This window comes from Phascolarctos cinereus, unplaced genomic scaffold (assembly GCF_003287225.1).
Source record: "Phascolarctos cinereus isolate Bilbo 61053 unplaced genomic scaffold, phaCin_HiC Scaffold_726;HRSCAF=1367, whole genome shotgun sequence".
In the NCBI taxonomy this organism is placed as follows: Eukaryota; Metazoa; Chordata; class Mammalia; order Diprotodontia; family Phascolarctidae; genus Phascolarctos; species Phascolarctos cinereus.
In genome coordinates, this window is record NW_027556098.1 from 179,460,027 (window position 1) to 179,485,438 (window position 25,412).

At 41.4% G+C, this 25,412-nt stretch overlaps 1 protein-coding gene and 1 pseudogene across 2 annotated transcripts in view; both read right to left on the reverse strand.

Moving 5' to 3' along the window:
• CLMP (CXADR like cell adhesion molecule) overlaps nucleotides 1–25,412 on the reverse strand; it is a 123,757-nt gene that overhangs the window by 90,600 nt on the left and 7,745 nt on the right. The window lies entirely within an intron of this gene.
• On the reverse strand, nucleotides 881–2,518 carry LOC110207260 (lipid transferase CIDEA pseudogene; annotated as a pseudogene).

Here is a 25,412-nt window from a genome sequence, read left to right on the forward strand (position 1 = left end):
GGAATATAGTGATTGGTCCCTATTCTCCCAGGCTCCTTGCTATTTATAAGTCACATATCTTGAGGAAGGGCATTAATTCTTTTAAATTATGCAGTACTCTTGTGCATGTAATCAGGCCAACAGTGGGCTACAGGGTGGGGGTGGCTGCCTGAAGTGGGGAGAGAATGCTAGTGAACTTCAGAAAAAGAGGCAAATTGTAGTCTCAACACGAAGGGCTCCTAAGAAATTGTATCAGCGTCCAGGTGGGAGGCCTGAAACCCAGTGGTCAGACTGCTTATTCATTTCCTATGTGTTTGGGGGTGGAGGTGGGGGAGGGAGATAGGAGAATGATCTCAGAAGCTGTGAAGCAGGGCCACAGCCTTTGTTGACCCCTGTGTATTACCACAAGGCAGACCAGTTCATCTATGGGACAGGAAGACAGCAATTGTTGCCAGTAGCCAAAATGAGGACACCAGCTTCCATGAGACTGTGACCTCCTTGAGAACAAGGACTATCTTTTGGCTTGGTATTCCTCGTACTCAGCACAATGCCTGCACTTATTGTTGTTTGGTCATTCGGTCCTGTCTAAGACCCCATGAACCATACTGTCCATGGGGTTTTTCTTGGCAAAGATACTGGAATGGTTTGCCATTTACTTCTCTAGTGAATTAAGGCAAACAGGAGTTAAATGACATGACCAGGGCCACACAGCTAGTAGGCATCTCAGGTCGTATTTGAATTCAGGTCTTCTTGACTCCAGGCCCAGTGCTCAATCCTTTGATCTACGTTAGCTGACTCTTACATTGTAAGTGTATAATTCAATGCTTATTGACTGACTTTTTTTTTTTAAAGAATTAAATTTTATTTTTTCAAAGAACACAAAATTGATTTTTTTTCTCCTTCCAACTACCCTACCATTGAGGGGAAAAAAAAGAAAAACACAAAGCCTTTGTATATAAATATACATAGTCAAGCAAAGCAAATTCCTGCATCAGCCATATCCAAACAATCTATCTCACTCTGTACCCGGAAACCCTGAGTCTGTCACCTTTCTGGCAGGGAGTGGGTAGCATGCTTCATGGTTCCTCTAGAATCATAGTTGTTCATTACATTGGTCAGTGTTCATTTTTCACAGTTTAAAAAAATTTTTTTTCTATTTTCCAGTTCTTTATTTCTTTCATAGTATCAGTGATCCAGACTGAAGATCCAAAAATACTTTTCCTACATTTGCTTGCTAGAGGGGTGATTGCACATGAAAGCTAGCTTTCAGAGACATGCATATAGGTACATGGAGAGCCCTGCCTACTGCAGTAAGCCACCAAAGCACATTGTGTATACCCTTTCTTCCAGGCTCATTAGTATAAAGGAATTTCCAAGGAAACAAAAAGCTGGCCACAGCTAACTTTTACCTGCATCATTAGTATTGAGCAGTAGTGGCCAACTGTCTGCAAATGATGTTTCTAGGAATATAAGGTAGCATCCCTGAAACCAGTCATTTAAAAGTTAACATTGGGAAGGAAACTAGCAGAGCCAGCTACAATCCCTTTAATGCAAGGCACTGTCACTCTATAGGAGCTACCCCTTGGGTGTCGGTTTCAGAGGAGGAGGAGAATCATCGGTGTCATTAAGCACAGGTAATATATAATTCCCAGTGTGGATGAGAAACTGTCCGGTGACTTGGGCAGCATAGGACATAAACCGCAAGAAGTGCCTCGGCACAGCTTTGGCAGATGTGCATTTGATGTCATAGGACACAGAATATATCTCATACATGGTGGCTTTCACATTTAAGCATTCAAGGAAGTCTTTGGGATTCATCTTATACAAGTTAAAAGTGACTCTTGCTATTCCAGACTTTTTTGCTTCTGAGTAACATATTAAGGACCCAGTGTCCACTTCTGTCCTTTTTCCAAGACCATGAAATGCGTATTATCTCGTAGGGTCTGAAAGAACTCTTCGGTATTCACAACTGTGCCATTTTCTTCCAACACTAAAGTAACCAGCCCAGTAGTAATTGCTAGGCATCCAGGGTCTTGCCAATGAGTTCCTTCAGTGTGCTGGCTGTCACCCCACTCCAGCTGCTTTGGTCATGATTGGAGATCCGGAAAGGCCAAGATGAATGCATGAGGGCAGTTAACAGGACTCATTTGGTTTGTGAACCCACAAAAGTCAAGGGCCTTATCAGCGTTCTGGCATAGTCCCTGACAGTGTGCATAGCATGATGACCTTTGTTGTGGAGGTCCAGGGCAGAGTGGGCGGGTGGCACAACTGACCGCAAGCCACCTAAAAATTTTTTTCTTAACTATTTTGTTGTTTTTTGTACAAATTGTTTTCCTGGTTCTTCTCACTTTACTCTTCATCAGTTTATACAAGTCTTCCCAGGTTTCAACTGAAACCACCCCTCTCATCATTGTGGCAAAATAGTATTCTGTTATATCCACAGAACACAATTTGTTCAGCTATTCCCCAATTGATGGGAACCCCTTTAGTTTCCAGTTCTTTTCTACTACACAAAAATCAGCCTTTTCCCTAATGCTGAGGCCACTGTATAACCACATTATGAAATCAGGGAGAGTGCAAGAGTCTAACCTGGCCCCTGTAGGGCACAGATGAATGTTATTGATTAGTCAAGAGAGCAAGAGAGGCAGGTGGGACCTCTTGGTGGCAGAGCTGAATCAAGTCGATATTGACATTTAAACTATAAAGGAAATACACAGCACCTAGCAACAAAAACATTAGACAATCTAGGAAAACCACTCAGGTAATTAGATTCTCTAGACCCGGGCTGCTTTGCTGCAACAAATCTTACCTGGCTCTCTTGATTTAATCTCTTCTCAATACACTCAGTTTTATGGGCCAGTGTAGGAGCATCAGCTCAGAGACCTAGGTTCTCTGTGCTTTTACCTGTTGCCTACAGGTAGCTTCAGAAAAGAAATTGATGCCCTCATTGGGATCATTGAGCAAGTGCTGACTTCTTGCGTCCATGATTCAATCATCCTATTTCTCTTATTATGATAACACAAAGGAATCTTATTATTCAATATAGGGAGAAAAAAACCACTGGGAATACATGCCCAAGCAGAAGTGTTGCTCTGTGGTAATAGGGTCCTGTCTGTCTCCCTACCCTCTCCAAGGACTAATTGGTTCTGTGCATGAGCTATGAGGGACAATTTCCAAACACCAGTAGTGGGAGCCTTGCCTATTCCTAATTATATGTCCTGGCTGAAGGCAGCTCTAATGCGGGAGGGGAGCTGGAAAACTCCATGAAGGTGTTGGCTTTAGCAACTCTCTTCTACTTGGACCTAAGAGGTAGGGTTAAATTAATCAATAATTCAATTAATCAACATTTATTAAGCTCCTACTAGGTGTCAGGCACTGTGCTAAGCACTGGGGATACAAAAAGAGGCAAAAGGTATCCCTGCCTAGAGGAGTTTGACAATGCTTAATTACTTCAAGCTTTATTATATTTGGGCCAGTTACTTGACTTTTCTGGTCCTCGATTTCCAGCAAAATGAAGCTATTGGACGAACATCTTTCCATTTCATTCCTCGTGCTTGAAATGCAGTCTCTCCACGTGTCCACCCTTATTCCCCAAGGCACAGTTGAGCTTCAGCATCTCCATGAACCTCTCCTGGTTCTCCCACGATAGGACTTGTCCCGTCCCTTTTGAAGTACACTGGAGCTGGCTCATCCCTAGAGACTAACTGTTAACTTTTCAGGGTGAGCATTTACACCTCAGAAATCAGCAAAGGGTACAAATCATTTATTGTTTTGTTAATTTCTAGACTTAACAATCTTTTTTTGGGGGGGAGGGGAAGGCAATTGGGATTAAGTGACTTGCCCAGGGTCACACAGTTACTGTCTGAGGCTGCATTTGAACTCAGATTCTCCTGACTCCAGGGCCAGTGCTCTATCCACTGCATCACTTGGATGCCTCAGTGTCTAGACTTAAGCAAGTGATGGAGAAAATGTTAAGAATGCAAATTAAACTTGAAAGTGTTTTGTGCATTTTTGTTGTGAAGTTGTTTTTTAGTCATTTCCAACTCTCTGCAACGCCAGTTGGGATTTTCTTGGCAAAGATACTGGAATGATTTGCCATTTCCTTCTCCAGCTCATTTTACAGATGAAGAAATGGAGGCAAACAGGGTAAAATGACTTGCCCAGGGTCACACAGCTAGTAAGTGTTATGTATCTCAGGCTGGATTTGAACTGAGGTCCTTCTGAATCCAGGGCTGGTGCTCTATCCACTGCACCACCTAGCTGCCCTTTGAAAACTAATTCTATTTCTAATTGAAAACTAACTAATGTTCTAATTTTCATTAAAGGTACTTGTACATATTTTATCTCCTCTACTAGATTTAAAACTCTTTGAGGGCAGAGACTGGGTTGTTTTTTTCACCTCTGTTTTATTGGCATCTAAGTCATGAAGGTGTGGTACAGAGGAAATAGCACTGACTCAAGAGTAAGAAGAACTGGGTTCAGATCCCACTTCTTATGCTTACTGCCTATGTGACCTTGGATAAGTCACTTACCTTTTCTGTAGCTCAATTTCCTCAACTGTAAAGGTGTGGTACAGAGGAAATAGCACTGACTCAAGAGTAAGAAGAACTGGGTTCAGATCCCACTTCTTATGCTTACTGCCTATGTGACCTTGGATAAGTCACTTACCTTTTCTGTACCTCAATTTCCTGAACTGTAAAATTAAGGTCTTGAACTAGATGGCCTCTGAGATCACTTTCAGCCCTAGATCTACAATCCTATGACCATAATAGATGTTTGATAAATATTGATGGAAATAAGTTGAGCTGTGATTCTGACGAGAAAGGTGATATAGGAGAGTAATGTCAGTAACTTGCAGGTCCAAAGCCTGTGTGTACCTACATGTCTTCATATGTTCACATGTGGCTGTCCCCCTCCTCTACTCTAACTACTGACCTCCTTGGCTTTAAGTTACAGTTAAAATCCTATGTCCTGTAGGAAGAATTCCCTAACCCTCCTTAATTCCTGTGTCTTCCCTTGTTAATTATTTCCTATTTATCCTGTATATTTGTTGTTTCAGTCAAGTCCAACTCTTTGTGACCCATTTGGGGTTTTCTTGGTATAGATACTTGGTAAAGTGGTTTGTCATTTCATTTTACAGATGAGGAAACTGAGGCAAACAGGGTTAAGTGACTTATCCAGGGTCATACAGCTAGTCTGATTTGAACTCAGGAAGATGAGTCTAGCTGACTCCAGGCCCAGCATTCTATCCACTGTGCCACCTAGCTATCTCATACATAGTTTACTTTGTATATATTTGTTTACATCTTGCCCTCCTGCATTAGATTGTAAGCTCCTTGAGGGCAGAGACAGTCTTTTGCCTTTTTTTGTATCCCTCATGCTTAGCACAGTGTCTGGCACTTACTAGGCATTTAATAAATGTTTATCAAATTGAATCAAAATGTAGATGTTTATGTGTAGGTCTATCTGTGCATTTACACATGACATAAGTTTATGTTTCATCATATGTTTGGGTATTCACTCCTGATTGGAGGCCAAATGCACATATCATTACCCTATTCAGTGTCTAGTTCTGATGGGAAAAACAAAATAGAGTGAAAAGTCCCTATTGCCTCTGGAATAAATGGTGCCACTTTGCTGGGCCTTGCTTTGTCTATGTATGTGTAAAATTGGTGCGTTGCACTGATGATTTCTGATGGCTCTTCCAGCTCTGACATACTGAATTCAAAAGCTGCAATTCTTTCCCTCTTTCTTATTCCAAGAAACAAGATGTCTAATCAAGGAGACAGAAGCAGAGAAAGGACCATCTGGACGACGCCACGTTCTGTCCTAAACATGACCCCCTTTTACATCTGGACACTATGAAAATATCTCTCAAAGTATAATATTTCACATGTGGGGCTAACAACAGGTCTCCTTGTGCTGTTTAGGCTAAGAATGGAAAAAGAAAAATATTAGATCCTCCCACTTGCCATTTCCTGACTCTTCAAGGAGATAGATGTGTTTGAATTGTGTTGGTTGTGAAATATGATGATGAGATATTAAGCTTTCAAAAGTGCGGGGGCAGGGAGAAAGAGTCCCTATGTTGCACAATTGTTTGCTATTGCTCCCCCTCCTCCGCCCTAGGGGGGAAAATGCAGTCTGTATCTTTTCAGCTTTGGTTGGATAAAGATGTATTTGATAATGTAATAAATACAGAGTCAGAGCTGCCAATTTGGGCGACCGAATTTAGTGATGGGAGTTGGAAGCCTTTGCATCCCCCAGGTGCTATTTGGGATAGACCGCCAGGAAACATTCAGATCACAGAAAGGATCTTCGAATTTATCTCGTCCAACTTCCTCATTTTCAGATGAAGAAAGTGATACCTTGAGAGGGTGGCCAAGAACAAGGAGAGCTTGAGAGGAGGATGCTTTTGAACTAGAGGCTTACTGCTCTGCTTGAGGACAACCTTCCCTCCATCTCGAAGCCATCCAGGAAAAGGTTGAGATTTATAGAATCTGAGACATCTTGGACTAGAAGGATTCCCGAGGGGTCAGCCACTTTCCCCCCTCTTCCCCTTCCCTCCCATCTCTAGGCAACATATCAGACTCTAGAAGTATTGGCCTGACCTATTCTTTCTTTCTTTATTTGGCTAGGCAATGGGGTTAAGTGACTTGCCCAGGGTCACACAGCTAGTAAGTGTTATGTGTCTGAGGCCACATTTGAACTCAGGTCCTCCTGAATCCAGGTCCAGTGCTCTATCCACTGAACCATCTAGCAGCCCCTTGACCTATTCTTTAAATAAAAATATTCCAGGATTGGATATGCCCACAAAATACCAAGTGTCCCAAAAGTCTCAGTGCCATTTTAATTTCTTTTTTTAAGTGCTATTATTATCATCACTTTATTTTTTAAAAACCATATTTCCACATTAGTCATGTTGTGAAAGAAGAATCAGAACAAAAGAGAAAAACCATGAAAGAGAAAAAAACTACAAAAAAGGGAAAAATAGTATGCTTCCATCTGCATTCGAACTCCATAGTTCTTTCTCTGGATGAGGATAGCATTTTGTATCTTTAGTCTATTGGAATTGTCTTAGATCCTTACATTGCTGAGAAGAGTTAAGTCTATCAAAGTTGGTCATTGTGCAATGCTGCTGTTACTGTGTACAATGTTCTTCTGGTTCTACTCTCAGTGCCATTTTATTTATGTTATTTATTTTATTTTTGTTATTTTAGGTAGTTGGGGTTAAGTGACTTGCCCAGGGTCACACAGCTAGCAAGTGTCAAGTGTTTGGTCTGAGGCTAGATCTGAACTCAGGTCTTCCTGACTCCAAGGTTGGTGCTTATCCACTGCACCACCTAGCTGCCCCCATCAGTGCCATTTTAAAATTTAAAATGGCACTGAGACTTTTGGGACATCCTGTCTCATTATGCACCCTGAATCTATTACCTCTCTATCAGCAGCATGTTTCATCATAGGTTCTCTGGAATCATGGATGGTCATTGCTTCGGGCCTGGTGTGTTCTTCAAACAAAAACACAACTATTTGGCCTTTTCAACTTTAAAAAAAAGCTCAGGCATTAGGAGTGACTTGAGATGTTATATTCTCTACCCTGATTGGGAAGATCATCTCATCTTGCTGAATTCTCTTTTCCTACTGCTTCCAGTTTCTTTTCTCTCTTTTGCCTCATTAACCCAAGCTAGAAAACATCAACATCGAAGACCCATCAGCCAGCATTGACTGGTTTATCTCAGCAGGCCCTGTCTCCCATGCCTCACTTTTGCTGTGTATTTACAGCCCATGTAAAAGAGACGTTAGACATTTCCCCTTGACTATTTATAACAGCATGAAAAACATCATCAGGATGGAATATGCTAATGCTTTGTGCCCAGCATGATAAAAATCTACTGTGTTGTGTAGGAAGATGAAGTGCCTCTTACATAGCAGGGTTGCCCTCCCCAGACTCCCAGAGCTATAAGTATAAGGGACCTTGAGGGCTCATGGGATCATAGAGTTGGAAGTATGACAGAGGTCATCTATTCCTCATTTTACGGAGGAGGAAACAGGTTTGAAGACAATGTGTGATTTGCTTAAGGTTACAGATAGTGACAGAGAGAGCTAGGATTCTAGTCTGGGGTCTGTGATTCCAAATTCCAAGCTCTTCTAATCCAAACCCCTGCCTCTAGGCAAGAAAAGCAGCTGACCTGAACAGAAAAGCATCTATCTGTTCATTTCTCAAAAGTCTCCAGAAAAGTAAATTCCAACATCTCTCTTGATTACATAGCTAGTCTTTTTTAAATTTCTTACAACCATTGACTTCACATCTATATAAAATTGCTTGCTTTTTCAAAGAGAGAGGAGGGCAAAGAGGGAGGAAGAGAATTTGGAACCCAAAATTTAAAAAAAGAAATGTTAAAAATAGTTTTTAAAGAATTGTTTTAAAAATAAAATATCAGGGGCAGCTAGGTGGCACAGTGGAAAAAGTACTGGCTTTGGAGTCAAGAGGACCTGCATTCAAATCCAACCTCAGACACATAACACTCATGTTACATGTGACTCTGGCCAAGTCACTTAACCTCAACTTTGTGTAGTCAGTTTCTCAATATCTATCCTAAATCCTTACTGCTGTATTATATTTATATAATGTGCTGTTGCTTATGTGTGCTGCCCCGGTGTTTCCTTTCTCCTCAGTGAAGTAGGGGTTGAAAGTATAATTAGCCTTATTTTGCAGATGTGGAAATAGACAAAGGGAAGTGGATGATTTTTACCACTTTACACAGCCAGGAAATTGGGAGAGCTGGGAACCAAACCCAGGGCCACACACACACACACACACACACACACACACACACACACACACACACACACACACACTGGCCCGGATCAAGGACTAAGTCCGTAACTCAGACTATTAAATGGTCCTTCTTAACTTTGGTGCCTTCTCTCTCTTGATTACCCTCAGTCTCGCCCGTAGCTGCTGTTTGTACACAGTTCGTTGCGTGTTGTCTCCCCTATTAGACTGTGACCTCCTTGAGGGCAGGGACTGGGTCTTTCTTTTTTCTTTTCTTTTCTTTTTCTTTTTTTTTTAATTTTTAGGCAATTGGGGTTGAGTGACTTGCCCGGGGTCACATAGCTAGTAAGTGTCAAGTTTTTGGTCTGAGGCTGGATTTGAACTCAGGTCCTCCTGACTTCAGGGTCGGTGCTCTTTCCACTGCACCACCTAGCTACCCAACTAGATCTTTCTTTGCCTCTTTTTGTTCCCAGCTCTAAGTACAGTCCTTGGCATATAGCAGGTGCTAATAAATGCTAGCTGACCAACTGACTTATTACCTGGGACAATGAGAAGTTAAGTGACTCGCCCGTGGCTTGTTGTCGTTCAGTCGTGTTTGTGACCCCATCTGGGATTTCCTTGGCAAAGATACTGGAGTGGTTTGCGATTTCCTTCTCTAGCTCATTTTTTAACAGATGAAAAACTGAATGACTTGCCCAGGATCACACAGCGAGTAAGCGTCTGAGACTGGATTTGAACTCAGATCTTCCTGATTCCAGGGCCAAAGCTCTATGCACTATGCTACCTAGCTGCCCATGGCTACAGAGCTGGCAATTTGGCAGATAGAACTTAACCTGAAGTCTTCTTGTCTCCAAGACTGGTGTCTCTATTCACTCTACCACACTACCTCCCATTATTAATCATTAATAAGAATGGTTACTTATAGGGGGTTTCCCAAAAGTCTTAGTGCAGTTTTAAGCCTTAATAGCTTAAAACTGCACTAAGTCTTTTGGGACACCCTATTACAAAGCTCATCACATACATTATTTCATTTGATTCCTACAGCCACTGTCCTCATATGAGGTAGTAACTGCAGTTACTATCATCATTTTACAGATCAAAAAACGGACCGAGAGGTTGTTACTTGTACAGGGTCACATAGCTAGTGAGTGTCAGAGGAGAAATTTAATCCTAGGTGCTTTTTTTCATACAAGTTGGTTTCCCACTGCACTGAGTGGCCTTGGTTGTTTAACCTGGAGACGAGGAGACTAAAGGGAGATATTCAAGCTGTTTTCAAATATTTGAAGAGCTATCACATCAGAGAAGGGATAGAGGCTTGTTTTGTGGAGCTGGAACAGGCAGAAATAGAATCAATGTGTACAGGTTAACTGGGAACTGATTCTGGTTCAGTGAGTGCTAACTTTAACGACTTAAGCTGTTCAGCAGTGAAACAAGCTGCCTTAATAGAGAGGGAATGGAAAGCTTCATTAAAGCCAGAGGGAAGTTGGTGGGGTTAAGATGAAGGCATTGCCTGTTCACTAAGGACTGTAAGGAACAGCAGTGGTGGTGGTGGTGGTGATGGTCAAGGGTCATGGTCTGCACAACTGGGGTGGACTACAGAGCATTTGTCTTGTGACGGAATGTCAAAACGCTTGAGGAAGAAATTCCTACCTTGTCACAATTGCAGTAAACTTGCTTTCCTAGAGAAAGGCCAGCCTGAAGGAACTACAGCACTGCAATGTGTGTGCTGCTTAGGGAGCAGCACAATATATATGTATCTGTGTGTGTGTGTGTGTGTGTGTGTGTGTGTGTGTGTTTATACATACATACACATATACACGTTTGTATGTGTGTATATATGCACATATATAAATATATAGAATATGGGGTGCATTGTACCAGCATTTAATTTACCAAATTCAAACTATATGCCATTGATTTCTTAAAAAAAGAAAGAACACTTTAAACAGTGTGGGTGATTTCGTCCATCATTTTTACTCAGTGAGGGTAGGTATATGCCCTGCAGAGAACATGAGATGAAGGATGTGGATCTACTGTTCCCTCTGGTTCCAGATTCCAGAAAATCCTCTTCCTCTTACCCAGAAGGAGCCTATTCTATCTGCTTAGGCTGGTAGAGCTAATGAGGGCAACAGCTTGAATTGACCAGCATTTCTGGTCAACTAGAAGGCTCCGATGAACTTTGCATCCTCTTTTGATTCACAATTAAGCAGGAAGAAGAAACAGTTATATGATGGTGTGATGATCACCCTTTATAAAATTACACATGTGTGAAGCCCATTTTTAGGGTGTTTCTTCCCTAATCTGTTTTTTGTTTTCCTCTTTTTGCAGGGAAGTCCTGATTTCTCTTCTCCAACTTAGTGGGGTGGTGTAAAAAATTAAATTTACATTCAACTGTTTTTATAGTTACCATTCCACATTCATATGTTCTCTCATATAGATTGCCTTTTAAAGAAGGCCTAGCTGGGAGGATTTTTAACCAAACAATGGATGGAAGCATTACAAAAGATAGACTAGATAATTTTTGTTATATAAAATTGAAAAGCATTTCCATGAACAAAATCAAAGCAAGTAGGATAAGAAGGAAAGCTGTCAGTGGGAGAAAAAAGTCTTTGTATCAATTATATCTGATAAGAGCCTGATATCCAAAATATGGAGGGAAGTAATATAAATATGTAAGACCAAGGCTCATTCCTGAATGGATATGAATAAACAGTTCTCAAAAGAAGACTTGTAAATTATTAACAACTACATGACAGATTTCTCCAGATCACCAATAGTAAGAAAAATAAATTAAAATCACTCTGAGGTTTCATGTCATGTTAACACATTGGAAAAGATGACAAAAGATGGGAATGAAGTAGTCAATGTCGGAGGCATTCTGTGAAGACAAGCATACTAAGCATTGCTGGTGGAATTGAGAATAGATCCAACCATTCTGGAAAACAATTTGAAATTATGCTAATAAAGGGGCTGAAGTGTCCATACCCTTTGAACTACAGATCTCATCATTAAGCAGATACCTCAAGGAGGTTAAAGATAGAAAGATCCCATATACACCAAAGTAATTATAGTAGTGCTTTTTTGATAACAAAGAACAGGAAACAAAGTAGATACTCATCGGTCGGAGAATGGCGAAACAAATTGTGGTATACTAATGTAATAGAATATTATGACCTTTAAGAAGTGATCAATATGAAGAATATAGACATGCATAAGGGAGAGGAAGGAAAAAAATTATATAGTACTTACTACATGCCAGGCGCTGTGCTATGCACTTTAGAAATACTATTTCATTTGATTCTCACAATAACTCTGGAAGTTGGTGCCATTATTATCCCCATTTTTCAGTTGAGGAAATTGAGGCAAACAGAAGTTTAAGTGATTTGACCAAGGTCACACAGTAGTGTCTGAGGCTGAATTTGAATTCAGATCTTCTTGTCCCTATGCCCCATACTCTATCCATTGCACTACCTACTTGATAAGACTTCTGTGAACTCATGTGAAATTAAGTAAGCAGAACCAGGAAAACTATACATAATGATTGTAATAATATAAATGAAAATTTTAAAAAATGAGACAATGCTGGGTGATTATTATAATTAGAATTATAATAATAAAATTTGGCCCAAAAAAGATAGGAGAACATGTGCCTCCATATCTTCTTTGTGAAGGTGAGGGACCACAGGTGCAGAACATCATATATGCTATCAGACTTAGCTTTTGTGTTGCTTTGCTTTGCTAACCTGCTCCTCCCCTTCTCTTTGTTTATTTGTTAATCTTTGTAATGACAGATGGGGGAAGGTCAAGATATATATCTGGAAATGAAGGTGATATAGAAACAAAAGATAGCAATGAAATTTATTTTTAAAATGAAGAGACCATAGTCATTTTCCAGTTACAATGCCTGAAAAGAATTCTATTGTAGTTTATAGGCAATTCAAGGGATTTTCAAAAGCAATTTTGATTGTGATTCTCACGCCTACATATTGACTTTATTTTAAAACATATTTTATTTATATTTTCACATTTCAATTCTATGTTGACTTTAGAACTTAGCCCCTGAGGAAGATGGGATTCCACTGTGATAAAAGGAGCACAGAACAGGGAATCCAGAGACCTCAATCAATCAATCAATTATAATGAGGTAAGTGCTTTGAAAAACCCTTAATTCGAGTTGACAGAAGTTTCCTTGGGACACTGAGGACACATATTTCCAAACTATTTTTGGAGCCACGTAGGTGACAACGTCCCCATGCTGAGCTACAGAAAGAGTCAGAACTCAAAGAGGCTCACTCTACTATTGGTGTCTGCAAGAATCCAGGTGGGTACCTGAGGTGAAAGGGATTGTGGGTCCTCTTTGGGCACGCCTCCCAGGGAAGCAGCCAGTATCAGGCACATCACCTAAGAAAGACTGGACAGGAGCCATCTGGGCCTGTACTGAGATGAACAATGAATTGGCAGACTTAATAACTGGTAACCTACAATTCTAGGGTAAAGAAAGGCATTAATTGGCCTAATCAAGGTCCTAGATCTTGATGAACCTTTCCAATCACAAAGATATCTCCCCTTCCTCACCTTCCACTGTATTGGGCAACACTCTCCCCCACCCCCACACATATCATGGCACTTGTCAATATTGTTTTATGTGGCTTTTTAATTGTTTCAAGTGTGTCCTGTTCCTCCTATGCCTAGAACCCTGTGGTTTTGTTTTTGTTTTTGTTTTTTGAGGCAATCAGGATTAAGTGACTTGCCCAGGGTCACACAGTTAGTACTTGTCTGAGGCTGGATTTGAACTCAGGTCCTCCTGACTACAGGGTCAGTGCCACCTAGCTGCCCCACCTTCCCCCAGCTCATTAATTAAGCACCAGTGGTGTTGAGCACCGCTGGAGGATAGCCAAAGTTTAGGCAAATTCCTTCCTTCTTGGAACTTAACATTTTAGTAGGTGGGATATGACACATACACAAATAACTATTGTAAAAAAAAAAAGCTGTGTAAGGGAAGCACAAGCAAAATACTATGAAATGTTCTCTTCCCTTTCCTCTCTGTCTTTGACATCCTGCATATTCTTCAAGGCGCAGATCAGATGCCACCCACCTCCTCCAGATAGTCTTCCCTGATTTCTCTTCCCTCAGGCATGAGTAATCTTTCTTTCCTCAGTCTTAAATAATCCTTGGTAATCCACAACTCCTAAATTTGTAACATAATTTATGTTGCACTAGATTTACTTTACCTGTTCTCTCTCCCCAAATGGATTGTGAGTTTGGGGGAGCACCCACTGTACCTCAATCATCTTTTCATTACTCGGCCTATTGCAGCACCTTGCTTATTGTCAAGCTTAACATGGGGTTGATGAGCTCAACTGAAGGCAACATTTGTCTCACAGACATTTTTTTTTAATCCCACATAGCAGGCAAGCTCCTTGCTGGGCACAGGATGGCTGCTCAACAATGCTTCCTGAATGAAATGTATGCATTTCACACCTTCTTGTGAAGTTTACACACCTTTTTCCCATTCACTGTGAGCCTAATTAGGTCCTAAGCTTTGAGATGTGGGGAAATGAATTTATGAACAGAAAGCATCAGTAAATCCTTGGTCAGAAGGGCCTTTTCTTACCTGGGGAGGCAGTTCATTCCCAGGTATCAGGAGTTTAATAGGGCCTGCTGCTGGTACTGAAATTCCTCTAATTCTGTCATTTAAACTTTTTCCTCCTTGTGCCTTCCTCTCCTCCAGCTTGCTCGCCCCACTACATCAGACAAAAACTTCTTAGGGCCTTGCTGCCAGCCATCTATTAGGGACGAGAAGTCTATGAATGTAGAGGAAATGTGGGTTGCTTTGTTCTGGCAGTGCAAGGCTGCTCTCTGTGGTTCCAGAAAGATGAAATTTCTCTTCCTTCCCAGTGCTTTTTATCTTAGAATTTCACAGCCCTATAGTATAACCACAAGGGGACAAAGGGAAAGAAATCCTGAAGCCTTTCAAAAGAATGGCGGGTAGCTACTGTGATGCCATTTTCACTTAGGAGTAAACAGGGACCTGGAGAGACTAGAACAATGACAATGACAGACATTTCTATAACTTTGAGGTTTGCAAAATGCCTTATATTCGTTTGATTCTCATAATACCTTGTGAAATAAGTACCAGGGTTATTATAATTTCTATTTTGCAGATAAGTAAACTGAGGGAAATTGAGGGACTTGCATAAGGTCCCACAGGTAGTTAGTGTTCAAAGTGGGATTTGAACCCAGGTCCTCTGACTCGAAAGTCAATGATCTTTCCACTGTATGTTGTTATAGTTCGGTTGTATCTGACATTCTTTGTGACCCTAATCTATATTGTCTGTGGGGTTTTCTTGACAAAGATACTAGAGTGGTTTGCTATTTCCTTCTCCAGTGGATTAAAAAGAGATTAAGTGTCTTGCCCATGGTCACAAAGCCAGTGAGTATCTAAGGCCAGATTTAAACTCAGGTCTTCCTGACTCCAGGTGTAGCGCTCTACCCACTGAGCCACCCAGCTGCCTCCTTCCTCTGTGTAGTTGATCATTTTCATAAATAAACAATGTGTTCTAGTGGAGTGAGCATTGACCCTAGAGTTGGGAGAGAAGGCACTTAACCTTTCTAACCTCAAGTTCCTGTCTCTGAAACAAGGGGATTAGACTAGGTGATCTCTAAGGTGCCTTCCACCTTTAAATCTGAGCCTATGATCTATAAGCTCTAAGCTCATCCACTCATGAAGTCAAAAGGAGAAATTAGAGCAGAAAACAAGGAAATGGAAATTCCCCAAGGCTAAAGGAGACCTGGGCTAATACATACAGGCAAGGTTGCTCTCCAGGGTCTTAGAATGGCAACCCAAGAGGGCAGGGCCTAGAGGCGTCTAATTCTCTGCACAAAACCTAGCACAGTAGCCGTGCCCAGACAAGGTACAACACAAAAGAGAGACTGGTGACTTATTTTTCATGTAGAGGAGGGTGGAGGTGTTCTTTAAGTTTTCCAAGCAGTAAAGTCTAATGTGGCTGGAGGGTCTGACTTCTCTTTGTGGAACTGAACTCTGAAGTGAAGTTAATTCACTGTTGTTGTTGTTGTTTGTTTCAGCCTCGTCCCACTCTGTGACCCCATTTGTGATTTTCTTGGCAAAGGTACTGGAATGGTTTGTCATTTCCTACTGAGGCAAATAGGGTTAAGTGACTTGCCCAGGGTCACACAGCTAGTAAGTATCTGAGGCCAGATTTGAAATCAGGAAGAGGAGACTTCCTGATTCCAAACCCAGTGCTCCATTCACTGTGCCATCTAGCTCCCCAAGTCAACTTGAAGTCAATTCTAGAATTGTTTTTTCTTGCTTAAGCTTAGATCATATCCTACAGCCTGGAATCCAGATACTATATCTCTAGGATTTGTGATTTTGCTAAGTGTGACACAGATTTTAACTCCTCTCTACCTTTTTTTTTTTTAAAGCAATTGGGGTTAAGTGACTCCAGGGTCACACAGCTAATAAGTGTCAAGTGTTTGGCCAGATTTGAACTCAGGTCCTCCTGACTTCAGGGCTGGTGCTCTATCCACTATACCACTTAGCTGCCCCTTCCTCTCTACCTTTTTAAGTGACCTTGAAGTACTTGTAGCGTTACAGGATTTGGAGTGGCCAAGAACCTGAGAGATCTAGTTCCAATACCTTCATTTTACCAAGGAGGAAACTGAGGCTCAGAAAGGTTGAGTGGCTTGCCTAAGGTAACACAGCTACTAAGTGACAGTGCTGAGATTAGAACCTGGACCCTCATTACCAGTTCACTGCTCTTCCAGTTCCACCATATAGCTCCTGTGGCTTAAAATATTGATCACAATCATCAGCTTTCTGGTGATGATCAGTTAGTAATGATGAGTTTCTCCAGAGTTAGCTAGACTAATCCTTGAATGCCAGACATACAGACTGTGCTCATAGTCAAAGCATTTCCAGCTTGATAGGACTTGCAAGAGCTTATGGTTCACTTCCTTATGGAAGCCAGGGTCCTTCCCACTCCAGGATGAAGCATCCGGGAGACTAGCTAGCTAGCCACATTAATACAGTGCTTTAAGGTCTGCAATGCCCTTTACATAACCTACCTCATGTGATCCTTAGAACAGACCTGTTAAGGTAGGTGATATTATTATCATCCCTGTTTTGCAGATGGGGAAACTGAGTCTGGAAGGTTAAATGACTTGTCCAAGGTCACACAGCTAGTGAAAGTCTGAGACAGAATTTGAAATGCAGGTCTTTCTAATTTTGATAGGTGGTGCCGTGAATGGAGTACCCAGCCTGAAGTCAGGAAAATTCAAATCTGGCCTCAGACACTAGTTGTGTGACTCTAGGCAAGTCATTTTACTCCTTTTGCCTCAGTTTTCTCATCTGTACAATGAGCCAAAGAAGGAAATGGCAAACCACTCTAGTATTGTGCCCAGAAAAGCGCAAATGTGGTCACAGAGAGGCTGACAGACTGAAAAATCACTGATTAACAGCAACTTCCTAACTTTACACTGACCTACCTACTCCCTCAGAAAGGTACTTTACGCAGTGTTAGCAGGGGAAGAGATCTTTAAGGTCATCAGGCCTAATTCCCTTGCCTTACTAATGATGAAACTGAAGCCCAGAGAAATGAAGTGATTTGTCTAAGATAAAAGAGCTGGTCATTTTGTCTAAAATAAATGACAGGGTCAGGATTCGAACCCAGTCTCTGATTCTAAATTCTATTTCCATTATGCCATATTGCCTTTTTCATATCTAGGATGTGTAGGAGCAACTTCATGACTAGACAAGCCCCCACTGAGTTTTGATGTGATTATATGCATATATCGTATTTTATTTCTATATATTAGGCAGTTGGATGACTCAGTAGAGGCTTAGGACCTGTAGTCAGGAAGACCTCAGTTTAAATCCAGCCTCACATACTTATTAATTATATGACCTTGGGGCAAGGCACTTAACCTTTGTCTGCCTCGGTTTCCTCATCTGTGAAATAGAGATAATAATAGCCCCCACCACCAAGGGTTGAGAGGATAAAATGAGATCATATTTGTAAAGTGCTTTGCAAACCTTAGAGCTCTATATAAATGCTAGCTGTTTTTATTATATCTCCCTTATCACCTGTCAGGGTGCCTGAATTTCTACCATTACAAATTCATTCTTTTGGGTTTCAAGAGTCAACTAATATCTTAGGACAGATTAGTACATCAATAGCATGGAATATTCATTGAAGTCCAGCACACAGGCCAGATACTGGGCTAAACTGGAAGTTGATAATCATCTAAGAACAAAGCTGTTCAAGAATACTGGCACTTTCTATTGGTATGGCTTTTACAAAACCCTTCCATACTCATTCTTTCAACTCTCTGAGATATAACCCCCATTTTACAGATGGGGAAACTGAAGCCCAAAGAAATGAAGTGGTTTGTCCATGACTGCACAGCTAGTAAATGGCAGAGATGGAATTAGAACCCAGGGCTCTTGATTCTAGTGCCCAGTCCATTATGCTGCTCAGAAGGAAGAGAAGAGGCAAGGTGGTCCTGGTGGAGAGAGTGCTGAAAAAGAAGGTGTGAGCAAAGAGGGAAAGACTGACTTCATCTCCTTTACAATTCTCCTTGGCTCCATCCCGAGAAGGTGCTGGTTTGTCCCAGAAGGAAAGAAATCTAAACATGAAGGTCAAGATGAAGTGCTGGCCTGAAAGGAAGATTGCCTGGGGCTTTAGAGACTGAGAGCCCTAGGGACATATGTGGGAGGCAGGAAGGTCATCCCAGAGAAGTCACCTCTCTGGGCCTCCATATTTTTTTTATCTGTCAAATGTTAGAATTTAACTAATGCATCTCTTTGGTCCTTTCTGTTTGGTGAGTCTATGGACCCATGATGACCTTTGCACCCACTTCTGTGAAGGCACAGGAAAATGAGGGGGTGATACCTCTCTCTGTGCTCAGACCACGCTGGGGAATATCAGATGCAGACCAGACCAGAGTTAAAACTAGAATCCTGAGGCTTCTTGGGCCAATGAGCCAATCTAGATAAGAATTCTAGGTCCTTTGAAATCTGGGACACCCAGCTTGGCCCATGTGAAAAGCAGTGGAAAAAAAAGTCACAGCATTAAGCTTTCAGGCTGGTGGGAAATACGCAGGCATTTTACTTCTCACCTTGAGGTTTTCTATTCCCCCAAAAGCTGAATTCCACACATTTTCCAGGTCAGCATGGGTTTGTTAGAGAACAAATGACTGTCTAGAAAGATAGATGTTTTAGGAAATACCTTTTTTTTTCAACCTTCACAAGATCACGCATCAGAATCTGTGCAATGGGAACAGGGGAGGTGGTCACCCTTTATAGACCATCCCAATCTCTTCCATGTGGGCCAGGCTTCTACATTTTTTTGTCATTGCCTCCGGGGCTGCAGCTGGGATTGCACGCAGGTAGGAGGAGTCCAGCTCCTCACTTTCTCCAAGCAGACCAGCCCAATTTGACACTTAAACTAATAAGCATTATAAAGTGTAGGGCCTGAAGCCTGACCTCATGGTACAGCCCACCTGAATTTTTTTTTTTTTTAGCAAAAAAATTCTTCCTCATTAGTTAGCACTCATGAAGTAGACCAGTGGGGTCTAAACACTCTCTGGCCCATGCGACTGATTAGCTTACTGGCTTATATTAATTAGTAATTATTTAAAAACTTCTTGGGACCTCACACATGTCTATTTCTGATCATGTGGCCAACTTTTGAAAAACAAAAACAAAAACTTGCATGTGTCTGTCCTGGGTACATTTTAGAAACCTTAAACGTGTATAAATGAGATGCAAATAGCCTGACAATAAGCACATTGAATAGCAGGTGCCTACCTATACTGGAGCTCCAGTGCTACTTTAGTGCAGAGAGAGGCCCAGTAAGTCAAAGATGCTTCTGGCAGGACGAGAAGCCTGTTTGGGCAATGTCTGACCCCTTTCTAGAAATTGGGTGGTAGTAGTGACCTAAACATGCCCCCTCGTGGCTTAACATCATTTGCCCTGTCTACTTTGGGGAGTCTATCCTCCCTTTTCCTAGACCCCTCTCCAAATGACTATTGGTGAGTCAGGTAGTTCTCATTCATCTCAACAGGCCGACTAGGGTGAAAAAGAAGCACAGTCCTAATGGAAAGACCACTGGACCAAGCATCAGAAGAGCAGGCATCTAGCCTTATCTTTAGGAGGCTGGGTGATTGGGGCAAATGGTTAACCTTCCCGAATCTGCATCTCTTCATTTGTGAGATGAGAACAATAAAACCCACCTTGTCTACCTTACCCCAGAGGGGTTTTGTGAAGACTATGAGAGCTGTTGTCATAAAAACATAAAGCAGTATTATTTAGAGTGACTGGCCCACAGAGTAGGGCCTTGTGCTAGAGCATCTGACTTGTTCTTCATTCTATGCCTGCAATGATGATTGGAAATAATTGAAACTGTCACTGGAAATAATGAGAAGTGACAGAGCCTGGGTTATGAGGGCTATTGCTTCCAGTCTTAACGATCGTCACAAACTCAAAAACTAAATTTAAACAATGAAGTCACCAAGCAATTTGCCTTCCAGGGACCTGAAAAAAATTTTTTTTGGTTATAAACAGGAATAAAGACATGTCTAGAGCTGTCTCAGTTCAATATGTGTTTTTCTCCTGGTACAGGAAATCCATTCTGCCTGGCTTATTATTACTTTCCTTCTACCTAGTCATAGAGTCCACAATACCTTGCTACTCTGGGCGTTAGCTTCTTCCTTTATGGAAGGAGGAGGTTGAAGCCTCTTCTGACTTGATGCAGAGTGAAGCAAACACAACTTGAGACCAAAACAGAGCTCATTATCTTTCCTTCAAACCCTGCCCTCTTCCAAAGTTCCCAGTTTCTATAGAAGGCACTTCTGTCCTTCTAGTTACTGAGACTGGAAACCTTGAGTGTCACCCTCGATTTTTCTCGCACACTCCTTCCAATATCAATCTGTTGCCAAATGTTGTCATTTCTCCCTTTATATCATCTCTCTTACCTGTCCTTTCCTCTCTGCCCCCATGGCCTCGGGGTGGGGCTCTCATCCTCTCTCACCTGAACTATTGCAATGGCCTTCTGGTTGGTCTCCCCACTCCAGTCCATCCTTCATGATGCGATTTTCCTAAAGCACAGGTCTGTCTATATCACCCTCCTATTCAGTAAACTCCAGTGTCTCCTTATTACTGCCAATATCAAACACAAAATGCCCTTTTGGGGAGCATTTTTTTTTAAAATTATTGATTTATAACATTTTTTTTCTTTTTAAATTGAATTCCAAAATCTGTCCCTCCCCCACTTGCACTGAGAAGGCAAGGTTTTGTTTTGGGGGTCATTTAAAGCCCTGATTCCCAACTTATCTTCTTGCTACTTTTCCATTCTCCCTCCACCTTCCTTCCTTCCTTCCTTCCATGTACTCTGTGACCCAGAGACACAGGCCTTCTTCGTCCCTTGTGCACACACACTCATCATTCCTGTGCCTTTTCTAGGGCTGTGCTCCAAACCTGGAATGCCCTCCCTCCTTACCTCTGATTCCCGGCTTCCCTGGCTTTCTTCATGCCAAATTCCAGAAGATTGTCTCCAATCTGTCTTCTTCCCACACCACCTTACGCATCTCCCCTCCTCCAACGTCTTCCTTCTGAGATTAGCTGGCATTAACAGTCTGAAGAGCTTCTGTTTACATTGTTGTCTGAATGTTATCTTCTTCCTTAGAATGGTAGTCTTTTAAAGACAGTCCCTTTCATGTATCACTTTTGCCTAGTGTAATGCCTGGCAGCTTAGGGGGTATAGTGGATAGACTGCCTTATAGAGACTCTAAATCTGGCCTCAGACACGTATTAGCTGTGTGACCCTGGACAAGTCACTTAACTCTAGTTGCCTCTATTCCTCATTTGTAAAATGAGCTGGAGAAGGAAATGGCAAACCATTCCAGTGTCTCTGCCAAACCCCAAATAGAGTCAGGAAGAGTTGAACACAACTGAACAACAATGAATACCTGACACAGAGTAAGCCCTTAATAAATTCTTCTTGACTGAATGGAGAATAATACATACATACATACATACATACATACATACATACATACATACATGTGATATATATGATATATAGTAAGCAAATATAGTACATACATATATACGGCCTCTATATATACTATATAGGTTGTATATTTCTAACTATAGGTGCAGCTAGGTGGCATGATGGATAGAGTACCAGGCCAGAGTCAGGAAGACTCCTGAGTTCAAATCTGGCCTCACACACTTACTTACTAGCTGTGTGACCTTGGACAAGTCACTTAACTCTGTTTACCTCAGTTTCCTCACCTATAAAATGAGCTGGAGAAGGAAATGGCAAACCACTTCAGTACCTTTGCCAAGAAAATCCCAAATGGGGTCATCAAGAGTCGGACATGACTGAAACAACTAAACAACAACTGTATGTGATATGTGTGTGTATGTATATATAGTTCTCCATCAGTCAGTCAAGATTTTAAGTGCTCACTATTTATATATGTGGGTGTTGGTGTATATTTAAATAATGTAAATGAAAAGCACACTAAATGGAGGCCAAATTGGCAGTGCTTGTAATGGCTAATCTGGGTCCTGGAGAATAGATAATGACATATATCTGCCTCCTGCAGGGGCAGGATGTTGCATACACTGTCAGACTTGCTCACTGTGTCAATTGCTTTTGTTTAATGGTTTTTCTTCATTACAAGTAAGAATTTAATGCAGGAAGGTGATATTTCTGTATATATACAGAAATGATTGTCTTACAAAAGCAAAAAGCATCAATACAACTTTAAAGTAAAATTAGAAGGTTGCATTGGATAATCAGTCAACCAATGATCAATGTCTTCAATGTCTGTTATCTTCTAGACAGCAGGGAGACGTGATCTTTAAGGTCCCTTCCAGTTCTAACGTTTTGCGACACTCTAACATTCGATGTCCTTATACAAACCTTCAAATATATTCTCATTCGAAAGGTACTGTAGTACAGTGGAAAGCACACTGCTTTTACATTCAGTGATCTGAATTCATACCCCACCTCTCCTGCTTACAGTCTTGTGACCTTGGGCAAGTCACTTAACCACTTGTCCATTTTACGTATACGGTACTCTCAGTCTCGTCTGCACAATCAGGAGTTTAGGGCAGATGTCCTCCAGGGCCCCTTCCAGATCTAAACCTATGGTTACAGGATCATTGCCATGTTTTTACAAGTCATGGAGGATTGCTCTCCATTTCTCAGATGGGGAGAATGAAATAGCTGTATCACTGGCATGTTACAATGAGGAATAGGACCGTAACCCTTGAGGACAACTCACTGAGTGAAGTGACATGGGGCCCCCAGAGGGCTTAATTGTGACCTTTTGGGGGATGAACAATCAGATGAGAACTTATTAAGGGTCTCATTTGTGTAAGGAGCTCAAGGAGAAGAGAAATACAGAATAATGACAATAATAGTGCCTGCTACTAGCATTTGGTTCATGCTTCAAGATTACAAAGTATTTTGTTTGCATAGATATTTTGATTTCTTAACAAAACACTGGGAGGTAATTGTACCAATATTATCCCCATTTTACAGATGGGGAAACAGAGGCCTTAAGAGGTTAAAAGTGACTTGCCTAAAGCTATAGAGCTAATAAGCATCAGATCTGGAACTGGAACCCAGGGCTTCTCTAACCCAGAACAGTCTCATTACCTCTCTACTCCATTTCTGCTGTTTTCAAGAGCTTAGAATGTACCTGGGGAGAGAAAGTCCCCCCACATGAGACAATCAACAGCAAAGTCTATAAGATGGTATCAAATCCAGTTGGAGAGACCTTGTGGTACCAAGGACTTCAGACTAGGGGAAGATCTGTTGGGGCTATGCTGCCTGCTATTCTGAGTTAGTTCTTTAGTGATGTATGCTATGGAAACCTCAGGAGGCTCTTTTACCTTGTCTCCTCATCCTGCAAGTGTCTGCTGTCTGCCCCATCTCTCAGTGACCTGAGATGACCCCATCCTCACTATTGCATTGCTTTTGAAAACTGCCAATTTTCTATACCAACTATGGAACAACTCTGAAGCTAGCCATTCATTTTCTATTCCCACTGTGGGCAAAACCAAACCAAAACAAAACAAAACATCTTTCCACTACCCGCTTTTGTCCCATTGAAACTAAACAGCTCTCAGACTTAATGTCGTCTACACACATTAAATAGTGTGACTGCATTCATTTTATGGTGGGAGAAGATGGGAGATGGAAGTCAAACGCAACAAAAATTGAACCACCCCCTCTTTTGGTCTGCATGGTGCCAAACTCAACAAACCCTTATTTATTCACAGTACAAACTATCATAAAGCTGAAATAAGAGAGTTGTTTTTCACACATTTAGCACGATTTTTGGAGAAAGACACAAATGGTAAGTACACAAGCTAATATTATCCATTTACTCAAAAAAGTAACATCTGGAGTGAGTCAAAGGGTCGGTACGAGAGGCAGCCCAATCCTCTGGACCTTCTACAAACACATCCACACATCTCTTCCATGACAACTGCTATTCAAACTCATGTCCTCAGAGCATTTTGAGATCCTAACTGGCTTTTGAGTTACTGAAGGGTAAATATTTTTTCAGAAAGATGAACCAAGATCCTGAAATGTCATTGAGAGGAAATGGGTCATCTATGAATAACATATGTGGTTACTCAGTTAACCAGAACAGTTATTTTAATTTATTTGGCAAGGGCAGGAAAGTCCAGAGTTCTGATTTCACTGCCTTGGAGAACTCCCAGTGTGGAAACTTTCTTCACCAATGAAGATTAGCAACTTGCTTAGAGAGTTACTTGGGGGCATGAAGAGTCTAAATCACTTTGCACATGGTGACATAGCCAGCATGTGTCAAAGGCATGATTTGAACCCAGGTCTTCCTAAATCCAAGGCTGGCCCCTCTATCCACTGCAACCACACTGATGATAAAAATAACTGTTTACATGTTACAAGCATTTCAAAGCTTGTAAAATGCTTACCTTACACCAATCTTTGTAAAGTGGATGGTATGGGAAGGGGGATAAGATCTGTGACTTCATCAGAGTAGGGAGGTTCTGATCAGGAACTTCTTTCAACGCTAGTCAGTACCTTCTTTGCAACTTACTGTCTTCTAGAGTTACCTGGAACACTGGATGGTAAATGACCTTTGTCCAGGATCACACAGTCAGTATGTGTCAGAGGCAGGATTTGAACCCAAGTCTTCCTGTCAGCTCTCTGTCCATTCTGCCACACTGCCTTATTATGAGGTAGCTAGTGCAAGCATTATTATTTCCATTTTATGTATGAAAAAATTGAAGCTCAGGATGACTTACTCATGGTCCCACAGCTAGTAAAAACTGGATTCAAATGTAAAGACTAGTTTCAAACTTAGATATCCCAACTCTGAGCCCATTGCCCTTCCTATTACATTATTCAACTTATCTGAATATCCAAGTTCCCTTTCCTTAAAACGAACTTCTCTAAACCTCAGTTTCTTAATTTGTAAAATGGGAGTAGTAACATGTATATTTGGTCAGCTAAGTGGTTCAGTGGATAGAGCATGGGACTGTGTGACTGTCACTCTGTTTGCCTCAGTTTCCTCATCTGTAAAATGAGCTAGAGAAGGAAATGACAAACCACTCCAGTATCTTTGCCAA